Here is a 12,056-nt window from a genome sequence, read left to right on the forward strand (position 1 = left end):
ACAGGAAGCAGTGGGATTAGGATATCATATTCTCGAAAGGGCCGGAAGTCATATGATAAAGGGAGAGGGGAAGGGGGGCAAACATGTTAAGGGGGGGTGGTACAACGAGAGATGCAAAATAATGAAGAAAAGGTTGGACCGAGCTTTGAAACTCTACAGAAACACAAATAGCGAAGAGGGCAGAAATAACTACCTCATGGTCAGAAGAGCGTATAACAACATTTTAGAGCAAGAAAAAGGAAAATGGCAAGTTGAAAAATTCGAAGAAATTAGAAAGGCAATCTCGGAGAGGAATATTTCGGCATTATGGGGAGTTCTACGCACATTGAGGGGTCAGAAAAACAACTGGGTGCATATTGAGCCACATATTTGGGAATCTCACTGTCGTTCTTTACTTGGAGGGGAGGGGGAGACATCTCGAACAGAAATTGCACGGGAACGTTACTTCCTAGGGGACTACATACCGATACTTGATGAGGATATACGAGTGGATGAGCTAAGAATGGCGATTGGGAAATTGAAAAAAGGGAAAGCGGCTGGATTGGATAATATCGGAACGGACTTCTTTAAAGCAATTGGGGAAGACATTAATATGTTAGAAAATATCCGTAGACTACTAGATAAGATTTTCAAAGAGGGACATTTCCCGAAGGACTGGGCCACATCAATAATTTGCCCTATATATAAAGGCAAGGGGGATAGGAGCGACGCGGGCAATTTTAGGGGTATCTCTTTGCTCCCAATATGGAGCAAAATATATACGCATATTTTAAACCGTAGAATACAAAAGTGGTCAGAAATATTTGATAAAATTTCCCCTTTACAAGCAGGATTCAGGAAAGGGCATAGTACCCTAGATAATATATTCATATTGCACACATTAGTACTTGAGCGAATTAAAGAGAAACGAAAAAAGTTGTACGCGTGCTTCATTGATTACGAGAAGGCGTTTGACAAAGTTCACAGGGGTATTTTGTGGGGGAAACTGCAAGAAAAAGGAATGTCGGCGCGCATGATAAGGGCGCTACAAGCTATTTATGAAAACGTACAATTTTGTGTGAGATGCGATGGCCACAGAGTATCAACATTACAACCCTCGCATTCCGGGTTAAAACAAGGATGTATCCTGTCGCCAATTTTATTCTCTCTCTTCATTGATTGGGTGGCGAACGAAGTATCATGGGAGCAGGGCGCAACCCCATCTATAGGGGAGCAAGAGATACCTGTACTCTTGTATGCGGACGATATAGTCATCATGTCGGAGACAATAGAGGGGCTACAAAGGGGACTAAATAGCATATACGAGGGGTGCCAAAAATACAAAATGACAGTTAACATTAAAAAAACTAAAATCATGGCTTTCAAAAATGGGTATACTTTCAGCAAACAAGAAAAATGGAATTACGGGGGGGAAGTAATTGAGCCTGTCAAGCGTTTCACGTACTTAGGAGTAACATTATCTATGACTGGAAGTTGGACGCAACATATACAGACACGAAAAAGCAAAGCAAAGCTCGCAATAGACCAAGTAATACGTACCATAAGTAAAGTACCGCAAATGCCGTTCTCAGTGATTCAGGGTTCGTACAAGTCAATAATAACAGGAACTTTGAACTATGGGGTTGAACTGTGGGGGGCAAGAGGAGGGAGCACAGTCGCAAGCATTCAAACAGAATACTACAAAAAAGTGTTGTGTGTAAGTAGAAGTACTGCCAATTGCCAATTGTGGGGTACTTAAAGAATTAGGTCTAAGCAAAGAGACAGTACAAGCTAGGATGAGAACTTTAAAGTATTGGCTTCAGCTAGCAAGGGAGGGTAACACGACACTTAAGGGTCAATGTCTGATAATGCAAGTAAGAGAAGAAAATACACGGAACTGGGCGAGGGATATAAAAAACATGTTGAACTCTATTGGGATGGGGTGGGTTTGGGAAGCAGGAGGGAGGGTAGATACATCAGTTGAAAATCAAATTAGAGGGAGACTTATGGACATAGACAGACAAGAAATACTAGCCGACTGTCAGACGAAGACTTCACTAAGAGATCATTTGAAATCAAGGGATTGGGGGAAAGCAAGATACATAAACTTGGTAGGCAAAAAAGAAAGGGGAGGGATAGCATGGTTCAGACTGGGGGGTTGGAAACAAGTAAAAATTAAGAATGAAGCAGGGGAAACTATATGCTCTTTGTGCGGGGAAGGAGAGACGGGCGAGCATCTGCTCTCTGCCTGCCCCTCTACGCGTGATTTACGGGACAAGTGGGTTGAGAACGTAACAGAGAGGGAAATAATGGAAGTGGTAGAAGACAGAAGAGGAATCATAAGTGAGATAGTGCAACGAGTGGGGAGATATTTGTGGGAAGTGAGGGAGCGACGAGGAAAGGCGTTAGCGGACAGCGATAAAAACGAAGAAACCGCACAAAGTGAACCGAGCGTGTAATACGGGTACTGTGGGTCTAGCAGTGTGCAATGTATATGTGTTTTGTTTTGTTCTGTTCTGTTTTGTTTTTCACATTATTCAACAAAAAACTCAAATTCAAGTAAGTCTCCAGACAGGAGGCCGAATGAACCGGACACACAACTTTATTTGCAAGTGCAATATTTCGATTGTTAAAATATACTAATTATGTTTAATTTTTTCTTTTGTATCTGATCAACTGCTAAGAGTTATTTGTATACTAACGTAAAGAAGGTACAATATTAATACATGACTTTGAGGGAAGAGAAAGTGTGTGTAATGTAAAATTAATGTAGTGCGTACAGCGTACAGCTCGCACAAGGAAAATGTAAATAAAATACAATACAATACAATACAATATATCGTTATCTGTGATAAAACTGTTAGTGATTTACATTGCTCTCCCAGTGGCGAAAGCGTTTCTGATTTGGGAGGTACAAACGCGCGCACATACACACATTCCTAACTGAAGGGACAACCTGTAACGTAGCGCAGTGCCCAACCCCTCCCACCGCGCCGCAAGTAATATGTTAGGGACTCCTTCCTGAAAGAAATTATGGAAACTACTATTAATATGTGTATACGTACTGATGATGCCATAGGGCTGGGCGGGCGAACAATAGTTAGTTTGACTCCCCCTCCCCCGTAGGCGCCACAACGGACAAGGAATTAACTTTTACTCCTAATACCTTGTCTTACCATTTTTTATCGACTTGTATCAAGAAAATAGATTCTGGAAACTACGTCCGGATAGTATGAATCTCTGAAATATAACTGGAAGAGGAAATTGGAAATCTTGTTCTTAAACGCGCAGGAATGATTCTTTCTTGGAGAAGGGGGAGGCTTCATGCGGCCAAATATTTAGTGCATGATATTTTGCATTTTTATTTTTGCTTGATACAATTACAAAAAACATTAGGTTACATACATATAATAATAAATAACGCGTGGTTCGACAGCCCTTGAAGGGCCTTGGCCTATCTCCCGACTGACAGTCTCCCTCCCACAATTCTACCTAGAGGGGTTACATACATACACAGACATTCAAAAAATAATGTTTTGAAGAATTCTTTAACACTCCTCTTTTGGACTTTGTATGGGAGTGGGGCTTCAGTCCCAAAAAATCATACCATTGGTTGGGGCAGGCCACGATACAACGGGAAGTCACTCACATTCGTCCGCCTACTAATACTAACTGACTAATATTAATGAGACCTTACAATTTCAGTTCTTGGGATTTGAACTGGAGCTCTATATTGTCGATGTTGACCAGCATCACGACCACAGACGGAAGGACCTGTGCAGAACCGCGTGTCCTGTGCATCGTACTCGCGAAAGGACAGAGAGGAGCATGCTTCCTTATGGCTCGAGTTGAACGGATGGAGGGGAAGATGCCCGAAGGTTCTTGGCCGAAGGTTCTTTTGTTTGTGGTCGCTCTTATAATTGGAATTTACTAGAAATGAAATTGAAAGGCAATGGGATCCGATTTGCTGATCACGAGTAGCTAATTAAGAGGATTTGACGCTTAAAATTTAAGACCACCTTACAGTCATGGTGACAAACGTTGTCACATTGACACGCAATTTACTTTTAATGTTAGTTGACGTCTATATTATTAATCATAATTTTAACAATGCTTATTTCCTTTCGATATACCACTGAACGTACACTATTTAGTTTGTCATGAAGCAAGGCCTTTTCTAATACACTGGAAATGAAGAACTGGTTCGCTAGAAATGCTCAAACGGAAGAAAAATGAGCTTCGCAAAATCCCTCAAAATAATGATGACATTGTATTTTAGCTCTTGTGTTCTACAGAAGAGGGATGTAGATACAAGATTTATTATCAGGGATTGCTCTTAGGGTAGGGCAATGGAATAATTGCCCCTGAGTCTCACCTCCTACTGAGTTTTGGAGCCCCTTTGCAGAGTTTAATAGCTAAAAGAAAAACAACTACTTTGTCACACCGTAGATAAAAATCGAAAACACATAATGTAACACATGGACAATGTGAGAAAACTGTCTTAGCTGTTATTTGATTATGAAAGAGACTTGGGGCTCCCTTGATAATATTTGGTGGGATGGAAAGATATTTTAAATGTCACACACAAAACGAATATTACTAGTGGTAAAAGTTCATGAATTACCAAGGTTGATTGTCTATTGTGTTGCAATAAGAGGCAGACTGGCTGATAAACTTAATCTACCTAATCCTAATGGATTCATAACGATCATTTACACGCTATCAGTTTACAACAAACGGTGTTCCCTATTGATGGCCATTTGTGAGCAGGTAAGTTAATTCGGATGTGACCCACATGTCAAGTTGCCCGGACCTCTCTGACTGAGTCAGTGTTCCCATTTAAACATATCTCAATGAACCAGATGCGAAGAAAATCAGGTGTAAATATCTCTTACAGTTTTATGTTGTAGGTTATGAAAGTGTTGCGCTATTTTTTGAAACACTGTACAAGAAAACCATTGAAAGCATTTGTAGTTTCAATCAAAAACACTCTCCAAAAACAATTTGGAATGTTTCTTCCAAATTCTATGAACATAATATTTACTAAACTCCATGGCGGATCACCCTCTAAGGACCAGGGTCTGCCAGAGCGGCTTTTTTGTTGGGTGACGCGCGGTCAGCGCCTCGAGTCCCATCGCCGCTGTTTTCTGGCTTTCGAGACCGGAACTCGCAACTTCTTCTTTTCAAGTAGCTCCCTAATTGCTGGGTCAATGTCAGAATTTTGTCCCTCCCACCGGGAATCGAACCCAGGACCGCTCGCACAAACGAGAGATCGGTAACAAGTTCGCTACGCAAAAGCCCATGAACATTAGGGAAGTTAAAGTTAAAGCATAGACGTGACGCAGACCCTCTGATTAGAGGAAAGGTGGGGGGGGGGGGGGGGGGTCAAATGTTTTGATGAAAGTTCAGTCGGGGAAAGAAGAACCTCATTTCATCTCACTGTTTTATTGTATTGATGGGTCTGGAACAGGGGCGTATTTAGTGTATGCCCGGACCAGCCGAAAATAACTGTATTAGAAGAATTCAAGGTAACAGTTGTTGATTGATCGGAGTAACGGATTTCTTCATTTTTGCACAAGAAAGTACTTAATGCAATGAGTTTTTCTAGCATTTGGATATTTCGTGGAGATATTTTCTGTCATCGTAGAATCTGCTGGAGCGGTAAATCATGTGTTTTTGACGATATTACTACTACCACTATGTTTGCCTAACCGAACCGAACCTAACCTAACCTTGCCGTGAATGGTTTGTGGGGCTATTTATGAATGGTTCGTGGGGCTATTCGTGAATGGTTCGTGGTGCCATCCGTGTATGGTTCGTGGGGCTATTTATTAATGGTTTTTGGGGCTATCGTGAATGGTTTTTGGGGCTATCCGTGTATGGTTCGTGGGGCTATTATTGACATTATTTTCGTCAGAAAAACAAAATCCAATCTTAAACAATCTTTCGCAATGCACAATAGGTAAGTACGAATGTAAAAAGTGAGAGGTGTTCGGCCGATCGACAACAGGTAATGAATTCAATACATCAATGTCCTTTGCCCCCTCCTTTATTTCGCCTCTGTGGTTCAGATACTATTTTACATATAAATACGTTTTCGTACAGCTGATCAAAATTGTTACACATATTTTATTCATTTCCAACAGTGACGGCAATTAGGGGAGCGTGGGGGACCAAGCAGTTGCCCCCCTTCACTTTTGCCACATTTTATCCCCCCACCGCAGTATCCTTGCCTACAAAGAAAAAGTAAACTCCCCACTTTTGTCACCGAATTGCCGCTACTGATTTCCAATGTATGTGCAATTTATTCTGCAAACACATAGAGGTAACACAACTAACGAATAAATAAAGTATGTGGGAGTGTTAATAACAAGAACTTTGCTAGAGAACGAAATTGGATAGTTCATTTCCCCTTCCTCCACCTCCGTAGTTGCTTGGAATTTTCGCCGGTTTGAAAATATTTAACTTTTTAAACAACATAATATTGTTTAATACCGTTGATAAGACTCCTGTACACTAAATTTCTAAGTGAGAGTATTAGGGGGCACCTGCCCTCTCTTGCACCCCCCGTGCGCACACCTATGAGTTAAGTTAATTGTGTGTGTGTGTGTGTGGAGAGAGAGAGGGAGGGCTTTATGATTCACCTTGATGTCTGCGGTGGAGCGCGATGGGTGGTCGGCCGACGAGTTCGAGTCCTGACTACTATGTGTGTCGTTTCATGAATTTCGCCTAATTATCAATCATCCTCATCGTCGCGATTAGCCAAAAGTTTCAGAAAATGAAATAAATAAAATAATGTTCATGTTCATACATATTAAATATTTAATGAAAACTAATTTGGGGGATTAAGTCCAAAGTCATTGAGATCAGACTTGCCTCCTGCCTTTTTTGTGGAGGGGAGGTTAGGTGGGCATCCGAGGCTCATTCAAGGTCTGCACGTAACAATTTTCTTTTGATTTGTAAGATTGAGAATTGCATGATCTTGTAAATGTCTGGAATTAATACCAGGGGCAAATTTCATACTTGACAGATAGACCTTGGAAGAAAACTAGCAGAAAGAGAACTCTGCCGAATTGTTGGCGGAAAGAAGCATTAAAGCGAAGAAGGTTACATTCGCAACACTGGGAATTTCAGTTTGAGTTTTTGTTTCCCTTTACTCAATGGACTGGCAACAGTGTTCCTAGTCTCTCCAACATTCTTCGGAAATCAAAGGCGCTGTACATTTTTAACAAGTATAAAGTCTGAATGGAACGCACTTAAAAATGATACCACAGAAGAAGGGATAAATGAGAGAGTTACTGCAGGTAATAATACTGTACATATTACACACATAAATTCCTATTTACATGATAATTCTTATCGTTGATTTGCTTTATTTTACTTCGCTTTTTGTGCCACATTTGGCTAATTTGCGAAGATGGGAATGAATGATGATGTGATAAAATTGATGAATGGACACTCACAAAGATCCATGCCCAGGCCGGGACCCCTGGCGTTCATTGCTTACCCACTAAAAAAAATATATCCTATACATTGATTTCCCTTCAAAATTGAATATCGGTCAGTTTTTACCCTAATTTTCAGCCATTTGCTTTACATGTGGTGAAAAAGGATACGGAACATAAAATGTAGCCTGAAATGTACTGAAAACAATGTTTTTTACCCCAGATTTCTATATTTTTCTTAGCTGAGTTATCATAATTATCGCAACTGTCTGCATAGGCCAAAAATGTTGCAAGTCATGAAACAAAAATGGCCGCCATTTTCAAACAAAGTCTAGCTTTAGAAAAATAATGCCTGTTTTGAAGTACCCTTGAACAGGGGTTACAACAAACAAATAAAAAAAAAATTAAAAATGGTCGAGCGACCAGTGCTGGACCATTTGGTACGGATTGACCCTGAAATTTTAGGCAATGTCCAAAAAACGTAAAATTTTTGTTAGAAGGAATACAAAAACCAAAAATTTTATTTTTTGTAGAGAAAAAGCATGCATGTCCTTGCAATGATTTTCAACTTCAAAAGCTTTTGGTTCCATCACACCCACATGATGAAAATTTAGATTTTCGTAACCTAGTTTTCCCACCACAAAAATTAGGGTACAAGACCATTATTAGTCTTCTTACAATCATTTGTAAAAACGAATTGAGTGCTGATGTATTTTTTCTGAAATCCTCATTATTTCATGGAACTTCGTGTAAAATTTCAAAGAGATCTGATGATTGGTTAAGGAGAAAATAAATACAATGTAAGCAAGGGTATCTTGTGTTGAGGGTCTCAATAGTGACAGAGAACACTGATTTACTAACATTTCAAAGTGCTGTAAAATGAAAACCGTTGGAGATAGTGTTAAAATAATTTAGGACGTTTCTTTCAACCATAAAGGAAGGTATACCAAATTTCATCGAAATTGTAGTTGGTGGGTGACATGACCTCGTTGAAATGGCGTGGAATGACCCTTTGGCAAGTTTAATTTTGGGAAAGGAAAAAAAAATGGACTCTCCTTGATATGTGATAGGCAACACTAGTTTCAACACGTTGTAGCTATCTCTCCGCAAATAGTCCTAAGGTTTAGTGGGAAGAGCTTGCAATGGTCTGGAATGTGACCTTGATGAATACTGCTTACGATGCTGTTGGTTTGTTCCAGCATTTTTTTTAACTCCAGTTTCTTGGAAGTTACGTAACTTTCGTGTAGCTTTGATTTTTTAAAGATATCTGCTCCACGTGCCATTTTCATTGCCATCCATTGCCACAAGAACGACCATTCGTCGCCTAGCAACATCATCAGGGTGTGATGACTAAACATTTTGGAAACTTTCATGGGACGCAATCTGCGTTATCACTTAAATAAGCTTCTACCAATGCTTTATATTATTTCGGAATGCACATCTCTGCCTTCTTGGCATCACCCAAATGAACTTTAAGTTATATTCTGTTACCCGTCAAAAACTGTTTCGTCATATAGAACTGTCTCACCGAACTTAGAATTTAAAAAAGTGGAGGAAACGCTTCAAGTAGTCATTTGTTCTTGTATTTCCCTTAGTCTACATGTTTTTTCGACTCTTTAGACTAACAATGACGATGGAGATGATGGATGATTGAATAGAGTTGATGAACGACACTCAGAAGGAAACACCCATGCCCGGGGGGGGGGGGCATCGAAACCAGACTGCCACCTTGTTGCCTTCATTCTCAGGTTCGAATCCTGGCTTGCGAATGGATGTTCCTTCGATTGTGCTTATAGATTTGATCTGAAAAAATAAAGCAACCTCAGCTATTTTACGTCGCTCTCTACCGATTGGATTAGTCACGACAATGAGTATGAATTATGAACTAGATAATTGGACGAAATTATACTTCCATTCCTTACACTGGATTCGATTGATTGATTGATTGAATTGGTGTTTTACATGTAAGTCCACTGTATGCACAGTAAGGCTAATCGGGACTGGACCTACAGTTTAAAGTGCCTCCACCGGGCATCGAACCTACTCTGGATTCGAACCTGGAAAATTTGGCTTCGTAGCCGGTTCGCTTGATGCCTCTACCAGGAATGCCAGCAACCACAATCAAGATCTCGGCATATGCCCTATATAGAATGAATTCTTAACATATATAATATTTCAGACTGTAGAATGTCAGATTAGCAATTGCTTTGCTGAGATCGCAAGCATCGTTACTCGTAGCTGGGTCCGGTCCCATGGCGGAGTGGTTAGTGTAGCGGCCTACGAAGCCAGGGGTCCCAGGTTCGAATCCTGGCCTGGGAATAGGTGTTTTTGTAAGTGTACCTTCATCAATTTCATCATATCATCACTCATCCTCATCTTCGCGATTAGCCGAAAGTTGCAAAAATTCGAAGTAAAATAAACCAAATCAATCAAACCGTAGCTGGGACAGGCTCAAGGTTATTACGTTAATCTGTGAGTGTTCTTTGTTATTGTTTTTTTTTTTTTTGTCCTCTAATCTAGAGTTTTCAGTCTTGAAACCAGAGAAATTCAGGTCAGCTTGGACAATTTCTGCATGTTGCAATTCCGAGCTGCGAACGTTAAATAGAACATTAAAAACACACTTCCTAAACTCTCCAATATCGTTACCAATTAAACCCGGAAGAGACTCGTGTCAGGAGGAAGGACACACACATACAGAGAAGGTGGGGAGGGAGGGGCGGGCTTCAAATACCGTGGCACATGCTCGTATTATCAAAGGTTGTTCACACGGATAATTGCCCCAAGGTTTCCTCGTGGATTAGAGAAAGGCGACCTTGAATTATCAACACGTAAAGGCACAAGTGGCGCTGGGAACTGTTGATAAAGAGGGGAAATGATTGTGTGCGTAGAAGAAATTACGAGTATCGTGTAGCGTGCTTCTTAAATTTACAGTTATGTCTGTAATGAGAGGACTCCTTGTTACTGGAAAATATAAAAGAAACGAAGATTTGCATGCATGGTCACAGGATACTACACTATTATGTCTCCCATTTAAAGAATAAACAAAGACTGCCTGTGTCGCTTATCGTAAACTAAAAAAGTGCTAGAATTAGAAACATTAAATTTGATGGACTGGTAGACTCATCAAATAATAGTTCGATTCGACACAATTTATCCCGACTGGTCCATCCGTCCGTTTTGAGTTTGATCTTTTAGTCCACTTTATACACATATAGGCTAATCGGGACTAGATCTGCAGTGGGATACGAACTACCTACTATGTGCTTCCATCAGATACCGATCCAGGATCCCTTGATCACATGGCGACGTCGTTATATACCATCCGGGAGGCACGTCCGTCCGTAGCTAGATATTTCGACGCCCTAGGCAGGATTGTGGGTTGGCGGCCCTCTACACCCTTGTACTATCAAGCATCGACATTTTATGCGCACACTTCCATATTTTCTTCTTATGCCATGGATCGTGATACTTACACTTTATAAATTTAGAAAAGAAACAAAGAAAAACTCATGAAAAATAATATACATTATATTTAAATATTCGTAGTTTCTATTTCTGATTCTTAAAAAGTTTAGCATATATATTTAAGAATATTTCAGTTATGTCTTAATGTCTAAAGATAATCTTTAGAAACGTACGATTAATATTTCTTTGGGAAACAGAAAATTCCAGCAGTGTGTTACCAGAATATGAGTCTACAAATAAAATAAGAACAATAATAAATAATACTGTGTGCAGTATGTTCTCAGAAGATAAATTTATAATTTGATATTATTCAACTCTACTTGAAAAAATGACATCATTATAAACTATTATTCTATGTAAAATTTACAAATTATTTATAAAACCCGACTGATATGCTAAAAATGAAATAAATAGAATTTAACTTTTCTTGCTTTAAACGAAGCAAAATCGTCAATTAGCCTATCCAAATTGACCATTTTTCATTTTACTTATTTTAGGATTTCAGTTGACTGCATAGTGCATATATTGTTATTGGTGTAGATCTGATAATTATCGAGAGAGAGAGAGAGAGAGAGAGAGAGAGAGAGAGAGAGAGAGAGAGAGAGAGAGAGAGAGAGAGAGAGAGAGAGAGTATGAAACACTCACAATTCACAAATACACTACAGTGTGTGTTTTTGCGATATTATTCTTAATAAAGTATATTTGAAGTTAAAACTAATTGCTTATAAGATTGAGAAATTTATTATTTAACCTCTCCTGACCCATTGACGATCTCAGGTAGTTATTTTAATGATTATTTTTAGTGTGCTTAAACCCCTTTCACACGAGGCACTTGTGTGGCAGGTAATGACAATAACAATCTCAAAGCTATGCTCAGGTTGGGATAAGAGACTTAATGGCAGCAAAAATAAAATTGCAAGAAGACATTACAGCCGTCAGAAAATGGTCCGTAACAATTGTACACGTACCAGAAAAAGCAATGAATGACAATCACTCGAAATGGGATAAAAAGGAGAGAACGTTGCAGAAATGCTCAAATTTATACTGAAAAATGAATTAAAAAGGGTCGAAATAGGATCAAAACCAATGTTAAAGATCGAATGAAGATGAAACAAGACGAAATTTGATATTCTTGGTCTTGTATCGTGACGTATTAGTCTCGTTCTC

This window comes from Lepisma saccharinum, chromosome 8 (assembly GCF_977018435.1).
Source record: "Lepisma saccharinum chromosome 8, izLepSacc3.1, whole genome shotgun sequence".
Lineage (NCBI taxonomy): Eukaryota > Metazoa > Arthropoda > Insecta > Zygentoma > Lepismatidae > Lepisma > Lepisma saccharinum.